Source organism: Heterocephalus glaber, unplaced genomic scaffold (genome assembly GCF_053883595.1).
Source record: "Heterocephalus glaber isolate CG9 unplaced genomic scaffold, H.glaber_assembly_v1.0 deba00001072, whole genome shotgun sequence".
Lineage (NCBI taxonomy): Eukaryota > Metazoa > Chordata > Mammalia > Rodentia > Bathyergidae > Heterocephalus > Heterocephalus glaber.
The window spans coordinates 3,731,780-3,747,778 of NW_028258189.1; the positions used below are offsets into that span (position 1 = coordinate 3,731,780).

Below are 15,999 nucleotides of genomic sequence, written 5' to 3' on the forward strand. Positions count from 1 at the left end.
CTTTCATTTTATACCTTGGGCTTTCTACTTTGGAAAAAGCAAAGTAGCAAAATTCACTCTATTTGTGGACTTTTTTCTTCAGGGTCAAGCCGAGCATTCACATTATTTTATTACTCCATTGAACATCAAATTTCACTTTTTCCGTGCTTTTCCTTTGCTTGATTTCTTGCATAAGCCCTAGAAACAGTACTTATTCCTTCAGTTTCCTACCTACAGTAGTGGCATGTTCTCTTCTTGTGCCCTTTAGGCCTTGTAAACGGGGTGCTACAAGAGCTACCTTACTTGTGTAATGCTATTCAGGACTAACAACCAAAGCTAACTCAATTGTCCAAAGTCAGTTAGGAAAGAAGTAGGGTAGATGGAAATCTCATTGCCTCGTGTCTTTGTCATGCCCATTTTTTGCCGCACACACACACACACACAGGTCCCCACTGCGAGATACATCTGGATACATGGGTCAATGTTTGACAACGTCTCTGGCTGTTGCTGGTGCTGAGAAAGCTTGGATTGCTTCTGTTATTGCTGAGGAAGGAACTGAGTTGCTGTTTAACTACACAGGGATGCTCAGCAAACCTCCAGGCTCTCGACTCACCCAACCGCAGAGGTCTGTAGGGCTTGGGCCATTTATTCTGGTCTAAAATCACATCCACACTCACAAAGCATCAACTGGAACTGCTTTGACCGTATGGTTTGGATTCATTTTTCAAAGTGACTCTGGCTCTTCAGATAATCTCTTGTTCCTTTTTAATTTAGGAAGGACATTTCTCAAGTGTGCTGCTGCAAGCTAAGCTCGGAGCACAAAAGAAACTGTGCCGTTTTCCTCCCAAAGTCGTCTATTTTAGTGACAGAGAGACGAGTTGCTGCCTTCCTTGAAATCACCCCACACGGGCCTGGTGTCTGTCGGGTTGTTTTTTTTCTTGCATTTTAATATTAAACATTTTTCTATCTGTTTTTCCCATGTTATTTTTAATTGACACAATATTTGTGCATAATATTTCTGGGGTGGAGAATGTTAATTCAATACATGGATATAATGTGTGTGGATCAAATCAGGGCCATTAGCATTTCTCACTCCCTCGATATTAGTGATTTGTGTATCTTTTTTTCATCAACTGTCATTTTTAGTAGTCCATGTCTATAGTTTCAAATGATCCCATTCTTCAGGGGGAGCTGTTGTGTGTACGGAACACATCTTTATTCTTCTTATCTCCCTCTCCTCCTCTCCATTCTCCTTCCGTCCATTTCTTGGTTCTCTTCCCTTTTGCAAAACATCTGTTTCCTGTTTTTTATTTTCAATCTTTTATTTTGCTGTTTATTTATCCTTTCTGTTGCTCATATAAGAGAAACCATGAGATATACAAGCCTGTATGTCTGGTTTATTTCATTTAATATTATGGTCTCAAAGTGCATCCATTTTCCTACGAATGATGCAAGTTTGTCCTTCTTTATGGCAGAGTAGTACTCCCTTGCATATAGATACTACGTTTTCTTTGTCCATTCATCTGTTGATGGGCATATAAGCCACTTCCAAGATTTAGCTATAATGAGTTGTGCTGCTATAAACATAGGTGTGTGTGCGTGGAACTCTGTATTACCAAATACCTTTTTACTCCTCAAAATGTTGCTTCAAATCTGCGAGCCACTGACCTAGCGGGCATTCGGACGGGTTTTTTCTTCTGGTAGGATCTTTTCCAGGAATGAATCATATGTCAATGTTTTTTCCTGAAACACATGCCATTATTTTGTTCTGGGAGCTTGAGTCATGCGGTACATCTGTTCTAGTGCTCTCCTCGCTGAATTCACTTAGCTTTGTCTGTCTTGCATATTTAACCAATCTTTTCGTTCTACAACCTGTAGTTCTACACACATCTTCTTGGAGAATTTCTATGATTTTTATACACTTATATATTTTTCTTTTTCTTGCCATATATCATTACTTACTGTGACTTTTACATGCTAGACAGTAGAAATAATCTTTTCTTCCCCCAGATACTTCTACAACAAAATACTTCCATCCTTTTAAAATACTATGATGCTTCTTTTTAATTTCCTTTCAACAAATACTATTCTCAAAGTCTTGGTTAGAGTGGGAACCTGTATACCTTCATTTTTCTCATCTTGGCTTCCTTTGTCTTATATTTCTCATTTGTCTTCATTTATATTTATTATCATCATTCCTATCACTGTCCTTGTTACTTGCGTTACTGAAGAATAAAATCAGTGCCTTCACACTGATCTACATCTCCAGCCTATTTTTATTTTTCTGTCTCTCTTTCTTTTCATTTATGTTTTTATTTTGAGAAAGAGTCTGTCTAGATTGCTCAGCCTGGAAACAGACTTGGCATCCTCCCTCTTCAGCCTCCCAGAGTGCTGAGACTTCAAGCATGCATCCCCACACCTCATTCCAGTTACATTTTCTGTGAGCACAAAAAGCCTCAGACTGTTTTCAGGAACCCCTGACAGTCTTTTTTTTTCTTCTTCACAATGGATTTTTAATATCCTCATGCTCAATTTTAAGACAAAGCAATTTTAATACTAGGTGCACACCACATGCCCTTGCTGCAAGTTATGAAGTAGTTCAAAGAGGTATGGTTAAGGTTGTATTACTGAATGGTGCTGGTAAATACTACATAAATTTTTGGTCACGTTGCAACCTTTGTTTCCAATTTAGTGACTGCTGCTAGGGAATCATATAGCAACAATGACAACATTATTAGATCTGTTTTTAAACTATGATTTAGTAGCAATTGAGGTTCCTGATTTTAACCCCTTGACAGCAAGATCCAAGTTCCCTCATTTGCACTTAGCACCTAAGTGTCAAGGGGTTGAGTAACCCGCACAAAAGATACTGCACTTCTGATGGTAGCATTTGGCAGAACTGAAAGGAAAGGAAGTTGTGCTACGTGTTGAAGGGATTGTGCGCAACAGAAAGAAGACACCAGAATATAAAATGTCACATGAAGTCTTCATAGTCTTGTTCATATCCTCCATCATAACCACCATAATCTGCCAGATCGTCTTTCATGGTGGCCTTTAATTCCCCTCCAGGAACCACACCTTTCTTCTTCTTTTTGGCTTTGCTTTTCTTGCTTCTGTTTTTCACTGCAAAGCACAGTCAATGAATTGGTAATCTTTTTCAAGCCATCAATTTCCAATGAAATACACACATCTCGATCTAAGGCTTCCAAAGAACTGGCATAATACAGTGACTTTTCATATTGTGTAATTTTATCTTTTAGTAATTTTCCAAACTCTGTGAAATCATCTCTTGAAGATGGATTCACAGCATCAATCCCATAAACTGTATCATTAACACCAAAAGTTTCTTTTGGTAATTCAAGGTCTGACTCTTCCTGCAATTTCTTTAGCCACAGTTTATCTGCTAATTGTTCTTCCAGTGTCAGCACTTTAGGTTCTTCAGGTTCTTCTAACCTCTTTTTCAGTTCTTCTTGCCTTTTCTTCTGTTGCCGTTCTTTCTCTTTTATCTTCTCTGCTATTTTTTTCTTTTCTGAAATGTGTATTTCTGCTTTTACTTCTGCTTCCTCTTTTCTGTCATCTTCATCATCATCCTGGTCTTCGTCCTTGCCTTCCCAGCGGTCCCCTCTGGCGGTACCGCTGCCCGCCCCCTTCCACACCGGGGGGTCTGAGTCCAGGAGTCGGAGTCGCCCGCGGCCGAGTCCGAGAGGCCAGCGCAGCGAGGAGTCAGCGCGGTGGAGGTGATTCCACCCGACAGTCTTTGCTAGCCGTTATCCGACAGAACTGGATTCCGATGCACGTGCCATCTTCTGGCTCTGCCTTGACTGTTCTTTCCACTCTGTTTGCTCTTCCTTTTCAGTAAAATACTCCTTCCTCAACTACTAAAAAATAATACGAAAAAGTAACTCTGTAGGATTTTCCTTTTGGCTGATTTCCTCTTTTAGACCTGAGAATTCCTCAAATATGGGACAATGCACACTTTCGGTATTTTCCCAAATGTCCCACATTTGTATGCCCTCTGGCTTTGTGCTTTTAGTAGCGATCAGGTACCAAAGTGGAACACACTGCAGCCTCTGATACACAGCCAAAGAGGGAAAGCTTCCCAGGGTTTTGTTTTGGTTTATATTTTGCTTTTGGAGCCCTGGTGATTGAAACCAGATCCTTTGCACTGAGCTATACCCCCAGTCCTTTTTTACTTTTATCTTTAAATAAACTCTTGCTAACTCCCTAATTTGGCCAGGCTGGACTCAAACCTGAGATCCTCCTGCTTCAGCCTCCCTGAATGAGGCCAATGCAGGCGTGGTTTTGAGGTTGTACAATACTACTGGTTGTGAGTTTTGTGGTTGTGAAGAAGGCCTTCTCATCTAGATTAGACACGGCAACGCTTTGCATTATAAGGAAGCAGAAATACTGGCACTGATGATGTGAGCTCTCCTTGCTCATTTAAGATTGAGGATTTTAGGTCCCCTATGGCTGCCATCAAAGCAGAAAGCCTCTTTGCTCAATTCCTGTGTTGTTTTCATCAACTGTGAGGGCAAGGAATTGTGCAATTACCAACTTTAAGTTTGATGGTGGTGTCCATGTTCATATTTTCCTCCCAAAGCTTCCCTGCCTACCTCAGTTACTATAGGTTGTATTCAGATATTCCATCATGTGCTCATACAGAAAACTCCCAGATCCATTTGGAGACTCCAAGATGCTTAGAGGATAATTGAAACCACTGAAGGGGAGTGATACATATTTTGAGACCTGTAATAGTTTAGACCTAAAACATCTCCCATAGTTTCATGTGTTTAGAGTATGGAAGCCTCTCTCCTCTCCCACACCTGTCTGCCATGATGTTCCTGCCTTGGAGTAGCTGACCATGGACTGAACCTTCCGAGACCATTGGAGCAACTGACCATGGACTGAACCCTCCAAGACCATTAGAGCAGCCACCCATGGATTGAATCCTCTGAGACCACTGGAGCAGCCAACCATGGACTGAACCCCTGAGACCACTGGAGAGCTGACCATGAACTGAGCACTCTGAAACCACGAGGCAGAATAAAACTTCCGCTCCTTCTGTTTGTGGTTTTCAGGTGTTGCATCTCAGTGACAGAAAAGTGACAGCTATCTGATTTTCTATGAGGCTGTGGCAGAATTTCCCACTTGACGGCAGCACTCCAATAAAACAACAGTCTCTCTTACAACACAGATGGCTACTGAGTGACTAACAGGTGGCAGTGTACACTGTGGACCTACATGGAACAAAGAGATGATTCACCTCTTCGCAGTGACAAACAAAATATGGCAAAAGACTTCATCCAGCTACTGAGGATATCAAACACTTTAAAACTTAGGAATTGTGATGGTTAAGTTTAATGGCATCACCTTGATTGGGTTGGCATCTGCTTGGGGGATTAGTGAAACACACTTCTGGGTCTCTCTGGATGACTCCCAGTCCTTGGGAACTATATATCTTCCCTGACCCCTTCCACTCTCTGGTTCTCCGCATGCTGTTTCCTACCCACTATGAACTAAGCATCTTTGTTCCTCCATTCCCTTCCTCCACGATGTTCTTACCTTATATTCAGCCACCTGTTGGCTGAATCTCCTGAAAGTATGAGCCAAATAAACCCCTCTCCCTTATGTTTGGGGTGTCAGGTATTTGTCTCAACAACAGGAAAGCTGACTAATGTAGGAATGCTTTTCTATAGGGTATTTCAGTTCATATTTTAGGCCAAGTTGGACTGTCAGTACATGGAAGTGCAGGAGGCAACACTAGATTAGAAGACACTACCCCATTGATGCAACCATCCAAGCTCTAAATAATCATGACCATCTGCCAATCTGCATGGCTTTCATTTCCAGTGTAAAAAATTCACAAGAAGAAATAGTGGCTTAGGGAGACATGAAGAGGACTGAAAGAAAGAGAGAGGAAAAAAGACAGAAGAAAGAAGGAAGGAAAGATGGAATAAAATTCATGAGCCCATCTTTAGAATGGTACCTCCAAAATTTCCCTCCATGAAAAATACTAAGTTTGAGTGAAGGATTCTTCAAAACCGTCCTCTGGCAACTACAATACTAGCTGAACAGTTGACTTACCTAGTGGCTTTCCCAGGGAGAACCCCGAATATGGAAATATTACTATGATATTCATGTCATGTTCCAGTCTAATTAAAGATCACCCCATGCCCCTGTAGGCAGTCAGTGACAATTAAGTCAATACTCCTTCCTCTCTGATGTGACTATCCATTGCCCTGAATTGTTTGTCCTTTTGATTTAAAACAGTAATGCATGGAAATCTTTTTATCACAACTCTGTCATTTACACAGGACTCCTCTGTTTTGTTTTATAATTCCACATCCAGAAATTGACCTGTTCTGGTCCCATATAGCGGCTGTTATTTTAATCTTTCTAATTCCCATGCATGCCACTGAATCTTTTACTTTTTTTTCTTTTTTTGGTACGGGGGATCAAAGTCAGGACCTTGTGCTTGCTTGCAATGCAGGTGCAGTGCCACTCAGCTAAATCCCCAGCCCCCATTGAATCTTAATTATCAACTGGCCTGGGTGAAGAAACTCCTGGACAGAGAGAACTTGCAGCTGCCATACTCATCAGTAAGTTAATCCAGTGATGAATTGATAGCTCAGTGTGCAGAAGGGAGGGAGCACTGGTTAGGGGAGATAAATATGGCCTTTGGGGGCTTGTTTCTGTACCCTGTGTCCTTTCCCATGACCTGCCTTCTGGCCACTAGAAAGTGAGCTGCTTTCTTCCAGCGTGCCCTTCCACCGTAATGTTTCTGCCTTGGATCCAGCCAACCATGGACTGACCACTCTAAAACCATGAGCTGAATTAAACCTCCCCTCTTTTAAGTTGTGAATGCCAGAGATTTTAGCCCAGCAGTAGGACAGCTGACCAATACAAGAAGTGGTTTTTGTCTCACCTTAACAAAGGACTCGGTGAGTGGCTGTTGTGGAACGCCAATCTTTTTTTTTTTTTTTTAAACATATTAGTCCCAGTTTCTTTGTTTTGTTTTTCTACTGGGGATCAAACTCATGTCCTTGCACTTGCAAGGCAGGGCAGCAGAACCACTGAGCTAAATCCCTGGCCCATGGAACTCCAATTTTATATTGTCTGCTCTTTTGCATAATCATAGGTTAACTTCTTCCCTTCATCAATATAAGCAATGAGCCAAAGGCAGATACATTATCACAAATCAACCACTTGGCAAAACTTGCATTTTTAATCACTTTGCAATCACAGGAAAAAACAAGGGAACACCTTCAGAGATAATTTTGTTATTTGGAAGTCTTGAGTTCTTAGGAAGAAAGTTATGATTCCCCACCCCCATTTTCTATTCCCAAAGTTAAACGGCTATAAGAAAATTACATTACAATCAAACTCACTGACCTAAAGAAGGTAATGAGTATTTGCTTTTCTTTGTATTATTTTGCTTATTTGAGTTTTTCCTTCTGCTCATTTTGATAGCAATAATTTCATAGGAAATATTGCTTTGAACAAAATGTGATCTGTAATGATTCTCTCTCTCTTTCATACACACACACACACGTGCACACACACAAGTTTACATAATATCCAAGCTAGTACCAGTTTATCTGTAGTTTTTTCTCCATTGACTCGAATCTTCCAAGGCAGAAATTTCGAGCAATAACCAGGCTTTTGTGATTTATTATTCATTTTCCTTATGCTTTAAAAATTTCTCCAGTGCTACGAGAGCTTATAATAGAGTGATGAGGAAAAAAGTCTTTTAAACTAATTGCTGGATGTAGATCCAAATTTGCTCAGCTTTAAAAAAAAAAAAAAATTTTTTTTCTAACAAATAGAACCAAGTGGTGCCATTATGTTTTATGTATTACTTTTTGTATAGTCAGTATTAATGGAAACCCCTTGAAGTATTCAATCCTCATAACGCTATGACTCCACCATTTTTCTCTATTTTTATTAGGACTCCAATAGCTCTTGCACGATTATACTGAAGGCAACAAAATTAGCTACCTTTAACACACTAAATGGAAGAGAAATTGGAAGGCAATGTCTGACCCCATCTCTTTCAACCTCGCAAATTCTCGGTTACATCAGAGTTCGATTAAGAATTAAGCTATAATAGAGAGTTTAATAAAAATGTGAGCAGAAGATAGGAAAGCAACTTTTAAATCTGCCTCTATCCTACGTAGAAAAATAAGTATACAGTTAGAGGTATTGATTGAATCCAAGAAATGTGTGTCCTATTTTCCTAACAGAATTGAAGGTTTACTTGCGTTTTTTTCTTCAATGAAATGAGACTCCTAGCACAGGATATGTGTGGGATAGAATGTGTCTCAGGACATTGAAAGTTGCAACACTGTAATCTTTCCCTCTGAAGTCTTCTAGGTTGCTAGGATGAGGTCTTGCAAATGATCAAATGCCATTTTCTATTTTTCTGTTTTTCCTTGCTCCTTTTTTAGAGATTTTGGGCTCTCTCAGTATATTGATGCCATCTTACCGGGGGAAGAAATTTAACTCCAGTAAAGACTTAAAAAAAATAACATTCAAGCAGAAAAGAGCCTCAGAGTAGCCATAAACCAGGCACCCTGTAGATGTACCACATCCTGGAAAGGGAATATTGCCAAGTAAACCAATTTAGTTTAGGTATTTCTCCCTGACTTGTGTTGGGTTTTGACATCATATTTTAATTCTGGAATATAACCACAAACTCAAAACACTGCAGGGGACCTTTATTCCTTTCATCATTTTGATTGAAAATTATAATCAGAAAGGTGCATGGAAGCCAGGTGTGGTGGCCCAAGCTTGTCATCTGAAGATTTTTGGAGGCAGAGGCATAAGGACTGCAAGTTGGAGCCCAGCCTGGGCAATTTAGCAAGTTAGTGAGACCCTGTTCCAAAACAGTAACAACAACAGAAACAATGATAATACTACATGGAAAATGAAAAGCTTAATACCGCTTGCATTTTTTTTTTTTTTTACAAACTACAAATATGAAAAGGTAAGAGGTGTAAAATAGTTGAGGGGGTTAAAGAAAAGTACGTATTTTGAGCACAAAAATTACTGGGCAAAGAATATTTTAAAAACTTAAAAACTGGTTCAGCTTACCTGATGGACTATGGGTATTGTGATCTCTAGTACCTGAGATCACAAATGCATACAAACTCCCAGTAAGTTCAGAAATTTTACCTACAGAAAAAGTGTATCTGGGTATGCATGAGCACCCTTGAATTTTACACAACATCCCCCTTTAAGGCATTTTACCCAAGACTTTGACAGTGACAGCTCTGAAAACCTAGGCCCTCCCTGAAAAAAAAACTCTCTTGAAAACTGTCTGAACCTGATCCCCATATTTAACTAGTGTCTGTAACACTAAGGTAGTAACACTGATCTTGTACTCTCACCCGACGTCGAATTGGAAATCTACGTTCACCACCCAGAGCTAGAAGGCAAAGTCGAACTTGACCCTGAATCTCTACCTGTGACCTATCCTAACCCTTGACCCTTGACCTTTAACCCTCCATGTTTCACCCCTGGACTCTTCTGGATGGAACCCAAACTGATGCCAGACTCCACACGCGCACTCAATTGCTTTAAGACCTGAATTGTAACCCACGTTTCAATTTAACATCACTCCCTAGTCACACACCTGAACTCCGGAAATGTAGCCCTACCCTGAACACGGAAATACACGCACTCCAAGGTCATCCGCAAGGTCAAGGTCAGGGTGACCTTCTTTCTTTCTGTAAGTGCTACAGATCAGGCAGAATTGGACAAACGTTCAATTGCATTTTCTGGAGGAAAACTGGTGTGCCTGAAAAGAAAGTTTTGAAATATGCACCCATCCTTGGCATCAGGGCATGCAGACGTTCAGGTGAAATACACAGGACTTCAACCTACGATGTTTCCACTTGTATGCTACCATTGTCCAGAGGTCACTGGGAGCTTCTATGTCCCTGAAAATCCACTCCATCCAACACCCTCAGATACCATGGACCAGAAATAATTGTCCAGTCTCTATCCAACGTCTAGCAGGACTTCCAGAAGACCTCACCATTGAAACGGTCATTCTCCTAGTGCGTATAGATAAACTATGTGAGTTTAAATCCAAACCTCACTGCCCATAGGAATCCACACCCTTTCTCAATCAATTCTCCAAATTCCAAAAAGCACATCGCTGGGGCTTCCTTTGACCTTGTTATTACATACCATGTTTATTTCAAAACAGGGTTATTTTTGGTGTCTACTTTGAGTACTATCCTGAAACTATCAGCTACATCCCAATTCAGAAATACGTGTGTGTGTGTGTGTGTGTGTGTGTGTGTGTTTAGTAGATTTAATGGATGATTTCAGGATAGAACCTGGGAGCATTTCATCACCTTGATGGGAAGTTCAGTATTCCAGATTGAACATATCTTCGGGGTTCTAATACTGGAAATTTTCTTCCAGCTTTTTCTCCTCTGTATTTGCCACAGATTTTCTAGAGTAAATTTATGATCTCTCCTGAGTTGGAATTATGCCCTTTGCTGCTCGTGACTTAACAAAGAATTCCCTGAAATGCACATCTTTCACTAACATGAATTTTGCTTTTCTGTGTTGAAACAACAGGCCGAACGCCTACTGAAATCACTTTGAATACATGGGGATCCCCTTTCGGATCTCCATGGTGTTGCTGAGCTGTGGTTAGCATTTGAGTAACTGCTGTCTGCTGATTCCAGTAACACAGCTGGAATCCATGGGAGAGATGGCCCAGGACTTGCTCAAGAATGGGAGCACAGGGAACGGGCGAAAAATAAGAACCAAGATACAAAATGTACAGGTACAAGCACCCAATGATGAATGTACCTGTATTGTATACCTAAAATGTACCGATAAAATAATTTAAGAAAAAAAAGAATCACATTTAAGCAGTCGATTCATGTGTGGAAACCACCAAGTGAAGAGTATCATAAGTCATAATATTTTCTCCGGACACCACAAGGGAGAACGGGAAAACATTAGTTTTAAAAAAGATTTTAATAAATGCCTCAATACATATTGAGACTTGATTAACTGATTAACTTGCTGTCTTGAATATAAACTCACATCTGGCACATGGCAAGGAAACATAAAAGCACGTAGCACATAGCATTTTCTTCCTTCCAGATGGGCAAATATGTTAAATGATTGTTTGAGACTAGACCACAAACATGAATTCTGGAGCCTAGAAAATTTAAGAGAGTGGATCATGAGCATTTTTAAACTGCTGGATTTGCCCTAAAGCTACTGAAAGGATATATTTGTTTTTTTTTTTTTATATGTCTACCTGCTTTACGCAGTCTAACATCCAGCTTCCCTAGACAAATTTTACAGAGAATGTTTGGTTTGTGTACATGAAGGATGAAGTGAATAGTTTTCGGTATATGACCCAGATTGAAATTAGAGTACTGTGAAGAGTTTTGGATCATCCCTTCTTCCTTTTATCAATTTAATTCCTTTCAACCCACCCAAAAGATATAACCCCTTTTAATCATGCTCATTATTTCCTTATTTTACTCAGTGTTATGTCTACAAAGTTGTCTCTACCAGCATACCCCTAATAATAATTTAAGTGGAGTCTGCTATTGATGTCTTATAAATAAGATCACTCTATTTTCATCTTAGGGTCTAGCAAAGTTGCCCAGTTTGGACTCGAAGTTTTAAAATCTTCCTGACTCACTCTCCCCACAGTGCGGGCATTTCAGGTGTACCAGCCTTATTGCCTGATGATTTTTTATTAAGTAGTATATTTGTAATGTTCAACCACAACTATGCTTGAGATGATTATTGTTGTATGATACAAAGCACCCCATGTGTTACAATGGTACAGAATATTTAACCCTCTCTGAAGTTGGAAATTTGGTCTAAATTTACCTTTTATTTTTTTGGTCCCAGGGATCAAACTCAGGACCTTGAGCTTGCGAGGCAGGCGGCAGCACTACTGAGCTAAATCCCTGGCCCCTTACATTTAACATTTTTGAAACTGTACTATGATGCACATTTTGTACATGGCTCTTGTTGAAAAAAAATGCTGAAGTTTCTTTACCTGTAAGTAGACCTCGTTTTGTGCCTTATGTACATATTTGGAAATACACCCTAAGGTCCAAAATCTGTGAAGCTTAGCTACATTTATACACCAAGAATAGGATGGGATTTTTGCATTGCTCTTTCGTGGACATCGCTGGAGCAAATACAATTCAAATAGAAATGAAACTAAGCACCTTTCACTGGTCATCTTTTTAGAAACGAAAGTTCTCAGACTTTAACACTGTCTGCTGGCCAGGGATTTAGCTCAGTGGTTTCGCTCCCTGCCGCACAAGCACAAGGACCTGAGTTCAATCCCTGGTACCAAAAAAAAAAATTGTCTATAATATTTGCTTTGTAATATGAGTGAATTACCATTTTCAGATTAAGAGATATAAATCTCTCTTATGCTAATAGCACAAAATCTTAAATCACATTCTCCTCTCTCATCTTTTCACATCATTAATGGTTTAATTTGTCCATGAACTGAATTATACAGTGGTGCTTTCCAATGTGAAACTATGTGATAGATAAATATAACCTTTACTACATTGTATTTATTGTTAATTATAGATTCTTTATGTTTTTTTTTCTTTTGCATATCTCTGCAAAATCAGATAGGGTGTAATTTTCCTTAAGCATGCTGATCTTTCCTGGTTTTAATGCCAACTAATATTAGCTCCACACAGTGAGTAAGAGAACATTTCTCTCTACATTCTGGGAGAATTTATATTCAAAAAATGATTCATTCTTTCAAAGTGATACTGTCTCAGCCTAATGATTTTTCTAATGTACTTGCTAACATCATTTATTTCCTCTTTAATTTGGGGAGATCATCTGATATTAACTTCACATGTTACACATACAAAAGGGCATGTGTTCAACATTATGCTTGTAAATATCTGTTGGCCATGTCTTATGTACTCTGTCAGTACTGTACGGATTAATTTTCCAATGCTATCCTAAAAATTATGTTGACAAACTTAGCAGCTTAAGAGAACCACTGTTGCCTGGCTCAAGGTTTTGCAGATCAGGAACTCTGGCCTGGTGAGTCTTAACCTGGCTTTCCTCCTAGGATCATTGAAGTCAGGAGGTTGGCAGGGTTGTATTTCTTTCTGGCGATTATGGGGCTGAATCTACAGATTTTTCTTTTTATTCTTTATCGATTTCTCTGTTGTTTTAGTGTTGGGGTTTTCATCCAGAGCCTCACACATGTTTGGCACACCCTAGCACTGAGCCACGTTACACCCCAGATTTTTTTAAAGATTTATTTATTTTTAAAATAAATTTTATTTTATTTTCCCCCTCCTCAAGTCCCCTCCCCTCCCTAGGTACAGAAGTTCTGCTTCCATTTTTTCCTTCTATTTTCACTTTTTTCTTGTCCCTTCCTTCCTTCCTCCTTCCTCCCTTGTTCCCCTTCCCATTTAAGAACTTTCTTCCCACTTCCCAATATCTGTTATCCATTTTGGTCCATATTTCCACCTTTGATTTCTCACACCAGAGAAACAGTGCAGTATTTAAACATTACACCCCAGATTTTTAAATCCACTACTTCTCATTAGCTTCTGACTCAACAGCATCAATTAAAAGTTTCAATTCTTTAATTTTTGTCAGTGTCCCGGGAAGGTTTACATTCACTGTGGAAGGTGACATGTGCACAGAACACATTTTACTTCCTTTTTCTTTCCTCTCCTCTCCCTGCATCTCTCAGTCCCCTTCCCCTTTGAGAAAGATCTGTCTCCCTACTTCCTGTCCTCTTTTACTTTGCTCTTTATTTGTACATTGCGTTTCCTGTATAAAAGAAGCTGTGCAATATTGAACCTTGTGTGTCTGATTTATTTCAGTTAACATTATGTTCTAGAAATGCATCCATTCCCTACAAATGGTGGTTTCTTTCTGTCCCACAATATGATAAGATTATGTAAGTTTGGTTCCTCGTACTTAAGCAATAGATTATTATTTTTTTCTTTTGGCAAAGTTTGGTCTAATATTTTCAGTTTACTCATTATATTTTATCTTTCTGTGTTTATGGTATTCGCACTTGACAAGGTCATTTCTCAATCAAATCTTGTTCTCCAACTTCTAATGACAGTTGTTCAATTATCTAGTCTGCATGTAATACTGCCAACATTGCTGTAGGTATTTTTGAGTGTCTTGAGCTAGAAGTGTTCAGGGCAAGTATCTTATTGGAGTGTTTTCCTTTTCACATGCTATGATCTGAAACTATGTGGGTCTCCCCAAAATCTCTACACTGAATCCTCACCCCAAAGTGCTGGTGTCAGGACTGCAGGCTCTGGGAGGTGCTGAGGTCCTAAGGGAGGACCCTCATGGATGGTTATATTTTGGAATGCATTTTGGCTTTTGCACTCCTGTTTTTATAAGGTAATACACATAACCATCATTGTCCTTTTCAGTTATGAATTTGATATCATCTAAAGCCAAACCCAAGTATCTGTGTGCTTTTTTATGAAGTTAACACAAGAAGTAATTGGCAGCCACCCCTAGGAGCTGTACTCCCAGCTACTCAGGATGCAGATGCAGGAAGATCATAAGTTCAAGACCCTATCTCAAAACAAAATGGGCTTGGACTATAACTTAGTGGAAGAATACTTGCCTAGCAAGTGCAAGGCTCTGGGTTCAGATCCCTGTAATGTCTTAAGAAATCCATTGGTAAGGACTGGATATCTAGCTAGCTCATTGGCATAGTACATGTTTATCTTTCACAAAACCCTGGGTTTCATCGCCAGCACCACAAAAAGCAGAGACCTTTTGAGTACTCTGGTGTACTAGAAAACCCTGTAATGAAGAACTTCTTCTTCGAAATTCTAAAGTCTTTAAAATCAAGAAGAGAAGCCAGTTTGAGAAGTGGTAGCCTGTGAGCTTGCTTTGCCTCATTCTTGGGAGTCAAGTGGTGAAACAGAGAAAGCCCATGAATGCCCATAAACACCTCCCGGAACTTTCAGTTTTTAACTAACTGGCCAGTGTGGATGGACTTCTCTCCATCTGGCTGCGCTCAAGAGTTCAGCGTCTTGTGGGGAGAAGAATAGAAGATACAGTGATTGACTTTGGAGGAGGAGAAAAACTAGAAGAGAGTGAATAGCAAAATGTCGCCTCTTCCAGCCTCTGCAGAGTTTACAGCCTCTGGCATCTGCACAAGTAGGTTTCTATCTCTATGCACCAAACACTATTAAGATTACCCAGAAATGGAAAATATGTATTTATTCTTCCCCCACTTGTCAGAAGCTGTCTAGATGGCTTTCATCTGCTCCTGAAAAGAAACCTAGACGTGTTCCATGGACATTTTCCAAATGCTCTGTTTGTGCCTGCTACCATACTAAGATATCATAGCATATCATAACTCAGCTACTCATACCAAAATATTTAATGACTCACAATGACAGCTAACACAAGAGGCTTGTGTGTGTGTGTGTGTGTGCCTGTGTGTGTGTGTGTGTTGGGATCCCTTGATATATATTTTTTGATTACCTGCTGAATATATAAGCAGAAGTTTGTGAAAAGCCCCACTGCATGATTCTCCCTGAAAACACTCATTGGAGGAATCCATCTTTTATAGAACTATTATTTGACCATTATTTATAGAACTATGTTATTTTTATCCAGTGTGATAGAATAAAAAGTATAACACTTTGTGGTCTGGGACTACAGTGCAGGGATGTTTTATTCAATGACTGCATGTCGTGATTCATGATGGTTGAACTGGGTGTTTAGCAACATTTAACAATCAGGAGAGAGCTTTAGGACAATAGACCTAGGGCTCAGTCAAGGAAAAACTACGAAGGAGGAGATGCAGCCATTGGAAGGGCGATAATTCTATTTGAGGCTCATCCTTTCTCTTCTTCCATCTAGATAAAGTTCATGAGGCTTTCTTCATAACAAATAAGGTCTTCCCACATTTCATGCCCATAAACCTCACACAAATGTCACATCCAGTGACTGCTTGAAAGTAGGGCTTCCCACTTCCTCCTTGAGCAT

General features: G+C 39.7%; 1 protein-coding gene and 1 pseudogene across 10 annotated transcripts in view; one reads left to right on the top strand and one right to left on the bottom strand.

Annotated features, from left to right (window-relative positions):
• The window catches only part of Nlgn4x (neuroligin 4 X-linked), a 353,927-nt gene that overhangs the window by 302,089 nt on the left and 35,839 nt on the right, over positions 1 to 15,999 (top strand). The gene's annotated exons all lie outside the window — the stretch shown is intronic.
• Positions 2,954 to 4,558, bottom strand: LOC106007898 (eukaryotic translation initiation factor 3 subunit J-like; annotated as a pseudogene).